General features: G+C 39.2%; 1 long non-coding RNA gene across 1 annotated transcript in view; it reads left to right on the top strand.

Moving 5' to 3' along the window:
* LOC132710453 (uncharacterized) overlaps positions 1-14,970 on the top strand; it is a 41,520-nt gene that overhangs the window by 21,252 nt on the left and 5,298 nt on the right. The gene's annotated exons all lie outside the window — the stretch shown is intronic.

Raw genomic sequence — 14,970 nt, 5'->3', positions numbered from 1 at the left:
TTACTGGGGGCTCCTTTCTACTCAGCAAGTGAATTGAGAGAAGACATTCATGAACTTTGGTTAGATTTTAATCGCGAGAGAGGGGGGAGGGAGAGAGTTGGGGGAGGTTGCACATCTTACTAAAACCCTGATTTTGGTATCCATGATTTAGTAAACAAACCATAAGAACTAGATTTCAAACAAGCAAACCCATCATGATACAGGAACCTAGTCAAATATGTGTTTTAGAAGAGACGGATCTCATACCAAAAGTTATCTTTCCCTGATAATTTCTTACAGGCATTATGTATAGAATGGAATTTCAAATAAAAAAGCACTTCATAACAAAAAAAAAAAAAAAAAATGGATACAGTAACAACTTATCTAGGTACCACTGTCCCTAATATGTGTAGAAGTGTGGAGTGTAAAATGTAAAATCAACTACTTTACAAATTTACAATGGCACTAAATGAGTGGTAGTTATGATCAATTTTGGCTATCACATCACCCCACAATCATATGATTGTGATCCACCCGTTCAGTAATCGGCTTCCATTTCTGCCAGCTTCCAAGGAAAGTGACTGGGGAAGTCATCAGGAAATCAGAAATTACAGTCATGTGAGTTCCATGTTTAATTATCGGTGTTGATTTACTTAACAGCAGTAACCGGGACTGCCTTTACAAGCAGCATGGTCATAGGACATCACATTTTATGGTAGTTTTACTTAGCGATAGAAATTCTAAGTGCCAATTACCATGGTTATGCGAAAACTACCAATATATACTTTCATTAGCACATAAGGTTTTTTATTGTCTGGCCAAGTGGTGAAGATAATCTTATCATATTTATAAAATCTTTTTTTAAAATATTACTCTCACCACTTTTGAAGATTTCTACACAGCCAGACTTCCTTTGAAACTCCTTTTCTTAAGATCCAGTGGAGATACTTCATATCAAACTGATCTGCAGCCACCTTCACCACAGTTGTATTTGAAATAAAAATCAGAGGCTTTTTAAGGCTGCAGTAATTCATATAGCTGTATTTAAGATTACACTTTGCTGTGGATCTTTGCTAATGGAATTGTTGGAGGTTGCAGGAAACTAATACAAACAATGATTTAAGATGGCAGAAACATAATAGAAGAGAGACTTATTATTTGTTTGTTTGTTTGTTTGTTTGTTTGTTTGTTTGATTGATTGATTTTTATAGCCGCCCATCTCAGTATTTGACTCTGGGCAGCTTACAATTACATAAAGTGAGTAGGCAAAGTCTAATACCCATTCAACCTCCTTCTGAAAGGAGAGGCCAAGAACATATGCTCCCTGGGTGCACACCGGCCAATAAAGGCTGAAGGAACCTTCTGAAAATTAGAATTTCCTAGACTCAAGAAACAGCAGAGAGCCTGACAGAAGGTTAGGGTACGAATCTTTCACTGCCCCCTTGTGGTCAGTAAATCATGATGTAGTGCAGAGTACATACAATTGGATTCCCAGCTGCAGCAGGAAACATCATAGCAGGAATTTTCATGGCTCTGTTTTGGGTCCCTATTCCCTAAATTCCTGACTTAAAATTGATTTCCTGACATTTGATATGGTTATACATAGTCGTGATACCATGAATCATAAATTACCTTCTTTTATGAACATATCTCCAACAGATCTTCTATTCGGTGCCTAAGTACAATAGCCATGGTGATTGTTCCTGGTTAGTCATAAGAGACCATATTTGCAGGAAACTAACCAGTAAAGATTTAAAAATAAACTTTTCCAAGAATCTAAATGCATGGTAAAAATTGGAGATTGAACTCCAACATATAAAAGCATCCTTTTATTATCTAAACTCCCTTTCACTTTTTGACTCAAATGCATATTTTATAGAAAGCAAATAGTCGAGGCACTGTGACAGATGATTGGGCCATGCTGGCTGGGGAATTTGGGGAATTGAAGTCCACACATCTTAAGATCTCCATGATTGAGGAACACTGAATTAAGGTATCTATGTATGTGAGCAAAATAAAAGATTCAGGTCCAAGGAAATAAGTTCACAGGTGCAAAGATGCTAAAGAGTAAAGATTTCAAAGTAATGTGCATTATTGAAAAATGTAGGCTGCACTTATGATAACAGTAGTTGAAAACCTACACCTGACTATTTTGATACTGTGAGATTACAATCATTTTGCAGCCAAAAGTTACAAAGACTGACCTAGAACAGAAATTAAATTTTATTGAATTCAAAGTTCATTTGCTAAAGTTAAATTGCTAACAGGATTTCTCCTTGTTTAATATTGGTCACTTCAGTTTTATTAAGAGGTGTAATTCAAATAGTAACTTTTGAATACCCATGGAGGCCAGATTCAAAAGTTTTGGGAGAGGATTCAAGTTTATATTGCTGGTTTGAGATTTTTTTTTTGTCTGGAATTAGGCACAAATATTAATAAGAAAATTAAGTGATGGGTAGCAATGGGGTTGGGGTTTTGTTTGAAATTCTAGGCAGAATTTTCTAAGAAAAACTTTAGAAAGTATAAATCAAGAATAACCTAACACAGATTGCTTAAAGGTTTGCTTCTTGAAATGATATACCAGTCATATTAGGTATGTGTCCTAATGATTCAGTAAAAACTGACACAAAAAGTAAGAACATTTTTAAAAGAATAACAACATTCTGTGTCATTAGGTTGCACTTCCTGCAACAATAAATGTCTGATGATTCAGAGGCTGATTATCCTTCTGCTTTTTCCATTAAATAAACTGCTGATATCAGAGCTTCCTGCCATTTTGATCTGCATCTTACTAGTTCAAAACAAATTATGAAGCACTGTCATGTTATCCATCCATTATGATAAGTTGGGACCACATTACTTCCTCGTCTTTGTGCTCTTTAGTGTGATACATTGAAGCTCTCATTGCACTCTTCAGGAGGCCATGTTAGGTCAGTTGATGGGAATTGTCATCCAACTGTATGGCAAAGCCTTTCTGACATCCATGTTGCTTAAGATATGTACCAAAAAGTATTTCATCATACATTCACAATACATTTTATTAAACACAGGTAGGAATATAAATATAAAAGAAAACAAAGTCTAAATTTTACAGGTCCCACTCCTTCTGTGTAATGAGAAGGCACTAATCCAGGGGTGAAATCCAACAGGTTCTGACAGGTTCTGGAGAACCAGTAGCGGAAATTTTGAGCTGGCGGAGAACCAGCAAATGCCACCTCTGGCTGGCCCCAGAGGGAATGGGGTGGGAATGGAGATTTTACAATATCCTTCTCCCAGGAGTGGGGAGGGAATGGAGATTTTGCAGTATCCTTCCCCTGCCACGCCCACGAAACCACACCACACCATGCCCACGAAACCACGCCCACAGAACCAGTAGTAAAAAAATTTGGATTTCACTACTGCATTAATCACATTTGTTGGATATAAGTCCAAATAAGGGCTTGGCCTTATTATCGGAGGTCTTATAATTTGAGGGGTAAAGGAGGCGGTGAGCGTGGGACTGGGTGTCCCATCGCTGCTGTTGCCTCCCTTCCTGTTCTTTGTGCCAGCCGAGCGGCCCAATACGTCCCACCCCACCCCAATGGCAACAGCTGCTTTATTGAGAGGGGTGGCAGGTGGGGCGGGGAAGAAAGCAAGATGCATGGAGCGAGACATGGCTCCCCTTGCTGTCTCTTCTCCTCCCCCCTCGCTGGGCATGACAGAGCTCCTGCCTGTTGCTTAGCCACCCGTCCCCTTTGGGGATCCAGTTTGGGGATGACAGATAGGGCAGGCAAGAAGCGGGACGCAGGTCTTACCTTTCAAGTTCTGTCACTTTCCTCGCTGTTGTGTCCAGGGAAACATGCTGTAAAAAAAAAACTGTCTTGTGAGTTCAATCAAACTTCTTGAACTCATGAGAAGGCTTTCTTTTACAGCATGTTTCCCTGGACACAACAGCGAGGAAAGCAACGGACCTTGAAAGGTAAGATGCGTGTCCCACTTCTCACCCGCCCTACCTGCCACCCCCAAATTGCATCCCTAAAGGGGGCGGGTGGCTAAGCAACAGGCAGGAGCTCTGTCATGCCCAGTGAGGGGGGGGAGAAGAGACAGCAAGGGGACCCATGTCTTGCTCCATGTGTCTCGCTTTTCCCCCACCCCACCTGCTACCCCTCTCAATAAAGAGGGCCTTGGTGGTGCAGCGGACTAAAGTGCTGTTAAGTAGCACTTAGCTGCCAGCTGCCTGCAATTACTACGAGTTCAAATCTCACCAGGCTCAAAGTTGACTCAGCCTTCCATCCTTCCGAGGTAGGTAAAATGAGGACCAGGATTGTGGGGGCAATAAGCTGATTTTGTATAAAAAAGAACACCGCTTGGGGGGGGGCCCAAAAGCCCTACTAAGCAGGTATATACAAAAGTATGAAGGCTATTGCTTAACATATTGTAAGCCGCTCTGAGTCTCCGGAGAAGGGTGGCATATAAATCGAACCAATAAAACAATAAATAAATACAATAAATAAAGAGACAGCAGGGAAGGGAAGAAGCTGTTGCCATTGGAGTGGGGTGGGACATGTTGGGCCACGAGACACGTGTCTTACCTTTCAAGCTCTGTTGCTTTCCTCGCCATTGTGTCCAGGGAAACACGCTGTAAAAGAAAGCCTTCTAGCGAGTTCGAAAAGTTTGAACTCGCAAGGAGGCTTTCTTTTACAGCGTGTTTCCCTAGACACAATGGCGAGGAAAGCGACAGAGCTTGAAAGGTAAGACCTATGTCCCACTTCTCGCCTGCCCCACCTGCCACCCCTCTTGACAATGAGATGGCCCAGAAGGGAAGCAGCCAGACTGCTGTTGCCATTGGGGTGGGGTGGGATGTGTTGGGCCGCTTGGCCAGTGCGAAGAATGGAGGGGAGGGCATGTCCCCCCTTCCCCCCCTCCAGCCTCGCCTCCTCAACTCATTTTGGTTGCACGGCAAGCAACTAGAGGGAATGGTGGGACCGGCTACACATGCGTGTAAGTAGTTGGTGGGGGAGGGACTTATTTTGCGGGGGTGGCTTATATTATCGCATGTGCTAAAAAGCCCGGTTTGGCTTATTATCTGGACATGTCTTGTTTTCTGGGAAACATGGTATTCTGGATTTTGTTTTAAAAATTGTTCCTTCTGTCTTATAGTCCTAGGATTTCCTGAATGTTAATTCCTCAAAGTATTAACCAGGTCTGATCCTATTTACCTTGTTAAGATCAACCAAAGTCAGTTATCAGCTGTTATCTGATGCGATTCTGGAACTTAAATTAAGAAGTATATACTTTTTGATGATAATGATAATAAGTCATGATGGAAATAATAATTCATTGATTTTAAGATCTCTCAAGCTGCATTGTTTGCAGTGATGGGCTTTATTTGTGTAAAGTAATATGGCTGAAAAGTTTCCCCCATTAGCTCGAGAAGTTCTCAGTTGATTCTTATTCTAAAAGAAAAAAATTCTGTCTTTGGTCTCAGTCAAAGGTGTACTACTCCAGGGAGAAGGGTTATTGTTCTTACTGTAGTCGGTAATTCTAGTCAGACTTTCTATATCTTTTTACAGTCCTTGACCTTTGATGAGTCATGTTTGATGGCTCCATTGCCCAAACATTTCAACCAAGGACTGTTTGCAGAAGATCAGCACAGACATAGGAATGAGACAGGGCGAGGGCAACAGTCACCTTTATCTAGTATCATGAAAGAAAAATCGAAACTCTAAATCTCTAGCTTTTATCATTAAGAATCTTGGAGATTCCGCAGCACATCAGCTGATGGACTGACATCAATCTGGATATTCACAAGACTTGCAGTCGTGGGATGTTAATGATACATATTCCATAATTTTATAAGTAACCTGAGATATACTCAAGATTGCTTCTCTGCTATGACTAATAATTTAACTGTGGAATTCCTGTTCCATTTTGCTCCTTTGAAAAAAATTGGGGGATGGAATTCCTTACTTGTTTTTTATTAACTGCGGGTTTTTTGAGTTGATGATTTTCCCCCATATCAGACTGAGTGGTATGGTTAGGAGATGGAGGAAAAGAATAAAGTAGCATTTACAGATATTTACATGCATTAATATTACGTTATGTTGTGTTTTTAGAGTGTAAGCCTATAACTGATTTTTTTGAGATGCGTTAGACACCTATCTGACTAAAAAAACAGAATGAAAACATTGCATTTGACTTATTCAATAGCATTGCGTTATTGGTAAGAAAATAATGCATTATTTTTAAAATATTGGCATGTAATAAAAAATATACCTTTCCCAAAAATATTGGTGTGTGTTTTGTGTGTGTGTGTGTGTGTGTGTGTGTGTGTGTGTGTGTGTGTGAGAGAGAGAGAGAGAGAGAGAGATTTTCTACTTTTTTAAGTAGATAAGGCACCAACTTCAATTTTGCAAAATGCATTTTTCACTTCTAAAATCAATGTCTACTGGTTAAGAAAGAAATAATTAAAAGTTCATTATATATTTTTCTTCGTCATCATTTATTTTCTTTTATGCCACATACTGACTGGGAAAATGTTCTGTTATTGAAATGCTTTGTTTTTCAGGCAGTGATTAAAATGAATTCTGGCTCAAAGGAAGCTTTTAGGTGAGAGAGAGACATACAGAGAGAGAGAGAGAGAGAGAGGGAGGGAGAGACTTGCCAACATATACATCCATCTAGCATCTTTCCTTATAACAGGAAAAAATAAAATATTTTTGCCCAGCTAATAATAATTTTATATCTACTGTGCATCCAAGAGTGATTACATTAATATAAAAGCAAACTGGAAATAATATAATCAAATATTTTTTAATTCCTTTAACAGGCACTGTCAACAGATCTGAAGCTTATTGATATCATATGAATTGGCATGTATTAGATGTTACAAAAGGTTTCTATTTTGTTCAGAGCAAATAAACTAAAGATTCCCAGTCATGTTATTCCTGCTGTGAGTAGCACTTTGCAATAGCACTTAGACTTATATACCGCTTCACAGTGCTTTACAGCCCTCTCTAAACTGTTTACAGAGTCAGCATATTGCCCACAACAGTCTGGTTCCTCACTTTACTCAGAAGGATGGAAGGCTGAGCCAACCTTGAGCCTGGTGAGATTCGGACTGCCAAATTGCAGTCAGAAGAAGTAGCCTGCAGTACTGCATTCTAACCACTGCACCACCACAGCTCCATCACAGTAGTCCACTCACAGAAAATGAAATCTGAATTATGTGTTATACCTACTATATCTCTAGTTTGCAGGACAGCTAATGTATTTCACAACTCCTTTTAAAATCTTTTGGTGCCCCAAAAGAGTAAATTATAAAACCTCTGAAGAACTTAATCCTATATTGTTAGGACTTATTGAAATCTGCCCTGTGAGATTTGTAGAACATTAGGATATATAGAATCCATCTTTGAAGGAATAAGGAAAAAACATTTGTAGAGTGAAGGATAATGTGTTTTAGCCAAATGTTTGGATAACTTTTGTGAACTAATTGGAGTCAAGCTTATATACTAATATGGCAATTTTTCTTTATTAAATTTATATGCTGTTCAGTTTACCATCAAGAAAAGTTCTGAGACAACTGCCATGCTCCTATTCCTTCTGTAAACTCACTGCTTCTTATCTGACCCTTGTCTAGTCTACAGCTCTTCCTCCTTTCTCCCAAGATCATTCCCACATACTGTACAATTAACGAAAAGCTACCACACCAAAGAGTTCGGTATTATGAAAGCAATTTCTGCTTTAATTATTACAGTTAGAGACCTTGCTTTTTAAGCTACCAATAATGAGAGGGGAGTTGTGTACACATGTGTTTGGAATTGATTTCTCCTTTGTGCTTGTTGAATGGTTATACCTAGAAATAACTAATTCCCATGACGAACAGGGAGCAGGTGCCATAAGTGATTCCTAAGATGAAGCTACCTGTTATGCATTTTCAAGCAATGGAAAAGATGTACCATCTCTTAGACAGCTAAAGACTCCAAGGAGGCATATGGTTTCTGAAAACTTCAGGTATACTAATATTGAAAGTTGCCCCCCCAACTATAAGTTTTAATGAGAGAGAAGACAATTTATTATATTACATAATGTAATCATAGTAGTTAGAAGAGCTGTGGTGGCACAGTAGTTAGAATGCAGTACAGTACTGCAGGCTACTTCTGCTGACTAACGGCTGCCTGCAGTTTGGCAGTTCAAGTCTCACCGGTTCCAGGTTGACTCAGCCTTCCATCCTTCCAAGGTCAGGAAAATGAGGATTCAGATTGTTGGGGACAATATGCCGACTCTGTAAACCACTTAGAGAGGACTGTAAAGCACTGTGAAGTGGTATATAAGTCTAAGTGCTATTGCTATTGCTAGATGCCACTAACCTAACTATTGATAATGGTAAGGAAAGTGCCTTCCACTTCCACCTACCACAGGTGAAAACCTATAATACTTCCTGGGACATTCCAGTGATATCACTTTTCCTATCCTTGTTTTTTCTTCTTCTATGTATCTCAATCTTGCTAAGCATATTTCCCCTGTTCCCCAGAGTATCATCTGTTTACATCACATGCCCCAAGGATAGGCATTTGTGCTAGCAGTTTATTACTCCCGGGAGAAATCTTTATATGTTCCTAACCAAATCGCTTGATCCTTTTTGCATTTCATTATAGTTTTAGTAACCATCTCCAAATCTGTAATTCAAAGTCCACAAAGTCTCATTTTTTCCTTCTCACTCATTCTTAGTATCCAGCTTTCAGAAGTATATATTATAACTGGACAAAGCTATTGTGTTTTCATATTTTGATTGCGGTTGTTGAAATGACATTTTCTTTCTGATCTTGTCTAAGGTGTGAGTGCTGTCTTTGCAAGAATTAACTTCCTCTTTACTTCCCACAAACTATCCATCTTTATCTCCCAAAACAAACAAACAAATAAAATCTACCAGTATTACCATCAATTATATATGCACAATAAGAATATACTACCTTTATGAAAAGGAAAACTTAAGTCATTTAGAGTCTTAGCCTCTACATAGCCTCTACATCCAAATAAGTGAACAATCCCAGTTTCTCACCATTTTTCTTTTCACAATGCAACATCTAAGTCATCTTTACTTTCCACTATCAAAGTAGTGTCATCCGCATATCTCAAGTTCTTCATGTTTAGGCACCTTATTTTGATGCCAGATATCATTTCTTCCAGTCTTGTTCCTGACATTCCTATACATTAATCAGATATGGGAATGGAATGCTTCCTTTCATATACACCCTTTCATATAAACCCTTCTCAGTGGTGGGATTCAGCCAGTTCGCACAGGTTCAGTAGAACTGATACCTAATTTTTTGCTGAGTTCGGCAAACCAATTAGACGTGTTCCGGAAAATCTGTGTTTTCTGGAACACATCTGGTTTTTGTTCAACTTCCTTCCAGGCAGCGGGGAAAAAAACCCTCTCCAAAAGTGCAAGGAAGGAGTGACAGAAACCTTCGATCACGTCACTCAGGTGAAAACTGTCTCAGGCGGTGGAGGTCGGGCCTTCACATAAGGCAGAAGCCCAGGGCCAAAGCACCGGCGGAGTGCTGGAGGGTCAGGGAGGGTGCTGAAGAGAGTGGGCGTCCTGCCTGCAGTGCCCATGCCGGCTGCCCCTTCCTGGCCAGAGCTGGAATGCCACTGCATTTAAGTGCTGGTAGATGCCAGCCTTCCCTCCAGCAGACCTGGGCAGGTGCAGGAGAGAGACGGGCCCATTTCAGCTCCTGGCACCCAGATGCCCTCGTTTCCCCCAAGCATTTCTTTGCCTACCCGATTTCAGCTCCATTGCATTTCTTGCCGTCATGTACAGGGAAACAAAAATTTGTGGGACTAAAAAAATCCAGTTCAACCAATCAATTCCAACTTCTCGTGAAAAAAAAAAGATCTCGCAAAGTTGGAATTGATTGATTGAACTTCTCTTTTTTTTAATCCCACAAACTTGTTCCCCTGCACACCATGGAGAGAAATGTGACGGAGAAACGTGACAGACCTGAAAATTAGATAAGCAAAGAAAAGCTTGGAAGAAATGAGGGCATCTATGCAGTGGTGGGTGGGGCAAGCTCCGCGATGTGGTGCAGGGCTGCAATGGAGAAATGGGCAACAGAGCGGCCATTTTCCGTTTCTTCTCCCTGCTCCTCCTCCTCCTCTCATGCCGGCTGCTCCAGGATTCACTTTGATAGTGAACCAATTTAACAACTGGTTCACCCAGCATCAGGTTGGCCATCACGGGAGGCTCATCCCACATGTGCAGCAGAGCTGGAGGCCAGGGGTGGGCCACGCCTCCCACAATGGCCAACCTGACCCTAGGCGAACCAGTTGTTAAAATTATTTGAATCCAACCACTGATCACTCCAAATTCAATTTTTACAGTAACTTATCATTGTAAAGATGTCTCACAAGAATTACTAGATATTCTCTTATACTCATTAGTGTTAATATGTTTTATACTATGATCTATATAGTCAAGGGCCTTGCTGTAATTGATGAATGAAAGGTGAGCCTCCTTTGTATTATCTATGCTGTTTCTATCTCTGTGGTACATCTTATGTTAGGTATGTGATTTTGTGCCTCTTCCCTTTTCTGAAATGCCTGTTCATTTGACATTTCTGTCTGTGTGTTGCTATTTTCTTCTTAGTGTGATAGAATGGAAACCTTGTCCTAAACAAGTGATTAAGTGGGCGGGAGGGGTGTTCCAAAAGGGTTAGAGTACAGGTAGTCCTCGCTTAATGCCCATTTGTTTAGTGAACATTTCATTACAACAGTGCTGAAGAAGGCGAACTTACAATGGGCTCTCATAGTTGCAGCTGCTAGTGTCCCTGTAATCACATGATTACAATTCCACCCATCACCATTTTTCATATCTAGCCCTTTTCAGGAAGAAGAGGGAAGCCTAGGTTATATCTTAACATGATGCATTGTCCTTCTTGATTTTATATTTTGATTTTGAACTTGCAAGTTCAATTAATCTGGAAATAGCTAAGGCAGTCTATATTCTGCAGATGAGGAAAGTTTTTCAGATCAGAATCTAATGCCATATAAGATCATTATTTTAATTAGCCCATTCTTGTACTTTGTTTCCACACATTCCCTCACTCTCAGTGATGCAATGCAACTCACGCTTTTAATTAATTAATTTATTCAATTTACATATTTTGCATGTAGAAAATCCAGTTCAATCTTTAGAGTGTCCAACAGGCTTACTAGTTGACACCCTGAAAAGCTACTGCAGAGGTATTCTCTGCTAGCAATTTACAATTAATTATATCTTGGAAGATCTATCAGAGGCAGACAGCTTTTATATTGTTCACACTATAGATTAACAGTTCAAATGTTCAGCTAGTTGACATAGGCAATCTTGAGTTGAATAACCACGAATATCCACCCACCTTTCACTAGCATTTTTTCTAAATGGAAACATGACTCATTTAAATTTAATTAGAATTTCTCAGTCTCCTAAAGCTATGGAATGTACTGTAGGAAAAGACTTGCTGCTTTAAGGAAGTGAAGAGTGGAAATGCAGAAGAGAACTTGATGTATTGATATTAGAAGAATAGCCAGTAAAGTTGAACACAATCTTAGAGGAAGGCTAATGGAACAGAACAAACAAAAAGCAAAATAGATTCCTGAAACATATATTTTAACTAAGTGTGTTTTATGAATCCAGGCACTGAGATGTACAAACCATTTGTGGCTTAATACGTTGTGTGGACCTAGATAATTATGACTTAGCAAACAAACTAAGCTATATGTTACAGATGGTATGACATAGTATGATGAGGAAATTCAATCAAATTGATTCATATTTCAAAAGGGACTAAACTGTGTTGAAAAAAAGGACAACAATGCACCTATTACATATGATTGTTATTAAAATAAAAGAAAAAAATAGAAGAAAAAGTTTGAAGTTTATGCTGTAAAAGTTTTATACATTTGAGTATTGTGTCACCAGACTATAATTCCAATGAAGTGGGGATGGCCTCAATTGCAGCGAAAAAGGGATGCATTGTTGGTAGATCTGAAGGACCAGGCTAGGGATAGATCCTCCTGGAAAAAGTCTATGTGGTTGTTAAGAGTTGACATCTATTTGATGGCACATGATGATGATTTTATAATACCACTTCTATAAGTCTTTGCAGATAACGATATTTCTAGAGGTGATTGGACTCCTTGAAGGCATCGCATTGTCTGCCTTTGACATACATAATGTATGTGATTACATCTTGTGTGTGTGTGTGTGTGTGTGTGTATAGGGTGTGTCATATGAGCAAACCTGATTCTGACAATACCAATCTGAACACCATTATGTCCTAATGCATTCAGTAGGATTCTTAGCCAGAGAACATTTTATGCAGAAATACTTTCTGAATATTTTGTAAATATGTTTCTTTCTGCCAATTAAAGGACAAAGCAACACAACTGCAACAAATAAAAAAATAAAAAATACACAAGCATTTCTGAAATACAATCTATATGAATCATAATAGCATGTATTATAAGTTTTCCTGTGCAGAAAATCTCATGAGATTATAGGCATGCTGTGCTGATGATATGCCACGTTTCATGAGTTTGGAGTTTCTAAAAGGCCAAACTATTTAACTCATCCTCCCCCATTTTGAAACTTCATCTAAATAAATGGGGACACCCAACAGAATTGGACTGGCAATGAAACTTTACTTGACAAATCGGGGAATTCAACAAAATTATTGTTTCTTCAGAACGTTCTGATAACAATGCATAGAGTGGACCATTGTTTCCGTTCCCAGATCTGAGCTGCAGGCATTTGGATGACCACTTGATGGCAGCAAAAACAAAAACAGAACGGCTTCAATCCTGCAGACAGGCATTTCTGTTTTTCCAGCGTGGATCCCTTGGCGCTCATTTACAAGTGGAGAAAGTAAACGAAAACGTGAAGCATAGTAAATGAGAGAGAGAGAGAGAGAGAGAGAAAAGCAGGAATTAGAGACGACGCAGCTTTCTAGCATTAGGTGGTTTCTTGATTTTTTTATCACGAACGAGAACCCAACTAATGAAAATATTAGTCTCCAACTTCTCAATTAAAATAGCATGCTTTTCCTGCTGAAATAAAAATTAAAAGGACTCAGCGCGATACATTGGATTTAGGGTGAATGGAAAGTGTTGGCCTGAGCAGATTCCAGGTTCAGTAAGGGACGGTAGGCTTCCTTAATGAAAATCATGCTGGCCAACTTTCGCGGCCAGGTAAGGTTTCGCACGGAGCCTGATTCCCCTTAAAGCACCGTTTTTCAACTCGGAACTTTAAAATACGCGGACTTCACCTCCTGGAATTCTGGGAGTTGAAGTCCACACATCTTAAAAGGTTGAGGTTGAGAAACACTAGGTACAGTGCTGTACCCGCCTAGAGCCTCTTGATGGTCGAGTTTAAAGTGATCAGGGTATTTAAACTCAAACGCGGCTCAGCGGCGCCACCCAAGGGAAAGGATGGGAAGTTGTGCGCGATGTTAGAAAGCGGCTTGTGCATGGGGGAAAATTAAAAGAAGCATTTTTTTGTCGTTCCTTTAGCAAAGTGTAGCTTGCTTATGGGGTGAAGGGGAAATGAGTGGGGTAGAAAAGAGTTAGGAACGATATACTAATTTGTATATAGTTTATACAAATATACAACTATACAAAGCAAAAATATGGGGAGTGAGCACCCCAAACTAAATGCAAGCTATTGGGGCAGTAAACTACTGCTAGCAGAAGTATTTTTGGACTTGGCTTAATGAAGTTATTTGCTCTGATATGGAATTTGCATTGGAATATCGTAATAATTAAAGCAACAGAAGATTATTCCAGTATATTACCACAGCTTCTTGCCTTTCCTACTCATGGAAGAAAGGAAAGCTTCACTAGATGGCTCCTGTGTTGACTGGTATACCAGTGTCCAAATTTCCTTTCAGGAATGGTCCCTTCTTTTTATCCCTATACCTTACAAATCTCAGTCCACATGAATGCCTCCAACCCCTTGCCCATTATCTTCTAACCACTCAAGCAGACACTTTCCTTTTTCCCCAGGCAGAAGGGGTGTACGGTCTTTCTTTTTTTGTCTTATTCTGGATTATTTTTTGACTTCCGTCTTGCATGATGTTATTCATTATTATTATTATTATTATTATTATTATTATTATTATTATTATTATTATTATTATTCAGTATTATGATGTAATGTTATAATATAACATAATATTATTCATTATTCTTTTATTATTCATTATTTTACTTGATTGCTGTTTCATTCTGTGCTATTATGTTATTTTATTGTATTGCCTGTTCGGACCCTGAAATGCTTTCCTTACCAGAAGATTCCTGAGAGGCCAGATGTGACATTATTCCTCTCCCCAGAACTCATCCTTTGGAAATGCTATGGATTAGCTTTGGAGATATTGGGCATGAAATCAACCCCACGAGTCAAAGTTATTTGAGCTATACTCCAATCCACTCTGAGCAATCCACTGATTCATACAATTTCTAGTCCATAAGATACTGAAATATATATTTGAGAATCCAAAATACTGGGGGCTTTAAGGTTTTCCTGAATATCAAAATGCTATGCACAACAGCTCTTCACATATCCTCGCTGTGGCCTCTTTTGAAATGGTTCAGTCAAAATGTCTAAGAATCCCAGTTTCTGATGTAGATAGTCTCTTATGTGATCTAGGAGGTTCTTTATATTATACCAGTCCCAATCACTGTATCATTTCCTCGATAATTTTTCCCAGAAATAAGGTATCTGAGATTGGTGTATAATTGCACATATTTCACAAATCAAGGATATTTTTTTCAGTAAGTAGGCAAGGGAAATACATCCCTCTCACAAAGAATCATTGATAACCTCTCTTAATCACTGGGATTAACTTAATTTAATCAGCCACAAGAGTCAAAGGTGAAGTAAGTAGTTGGGGTCTATCACATCTCTACCCCCTGTCAAAATTCCCCAGGTCTAGAGAATGGAAAATAATGGAAAAATCAGTTGGAAGGGTT

Source organism: Pantherophis guttatus, chromosome 5, assembly GCF_059756535.1.
Source record: "Pantherophis guttatus breed Tessera chromosome 5, ASM5975653v1, whole genome shotgun sequence".
NCBI classification, from domain to species: domain Eukaryota; kingdom Metazoa; phylum Chordata; class Lepidosauria; order Squamata; family Colubridae; genus Pantherophis; species Pantherophis guttatus.
The sequence above is the reverse complement of the archived record's forward strand: the minus strand, read 5'-3'. Positions and strand labels throughout refer to the sequence as shown.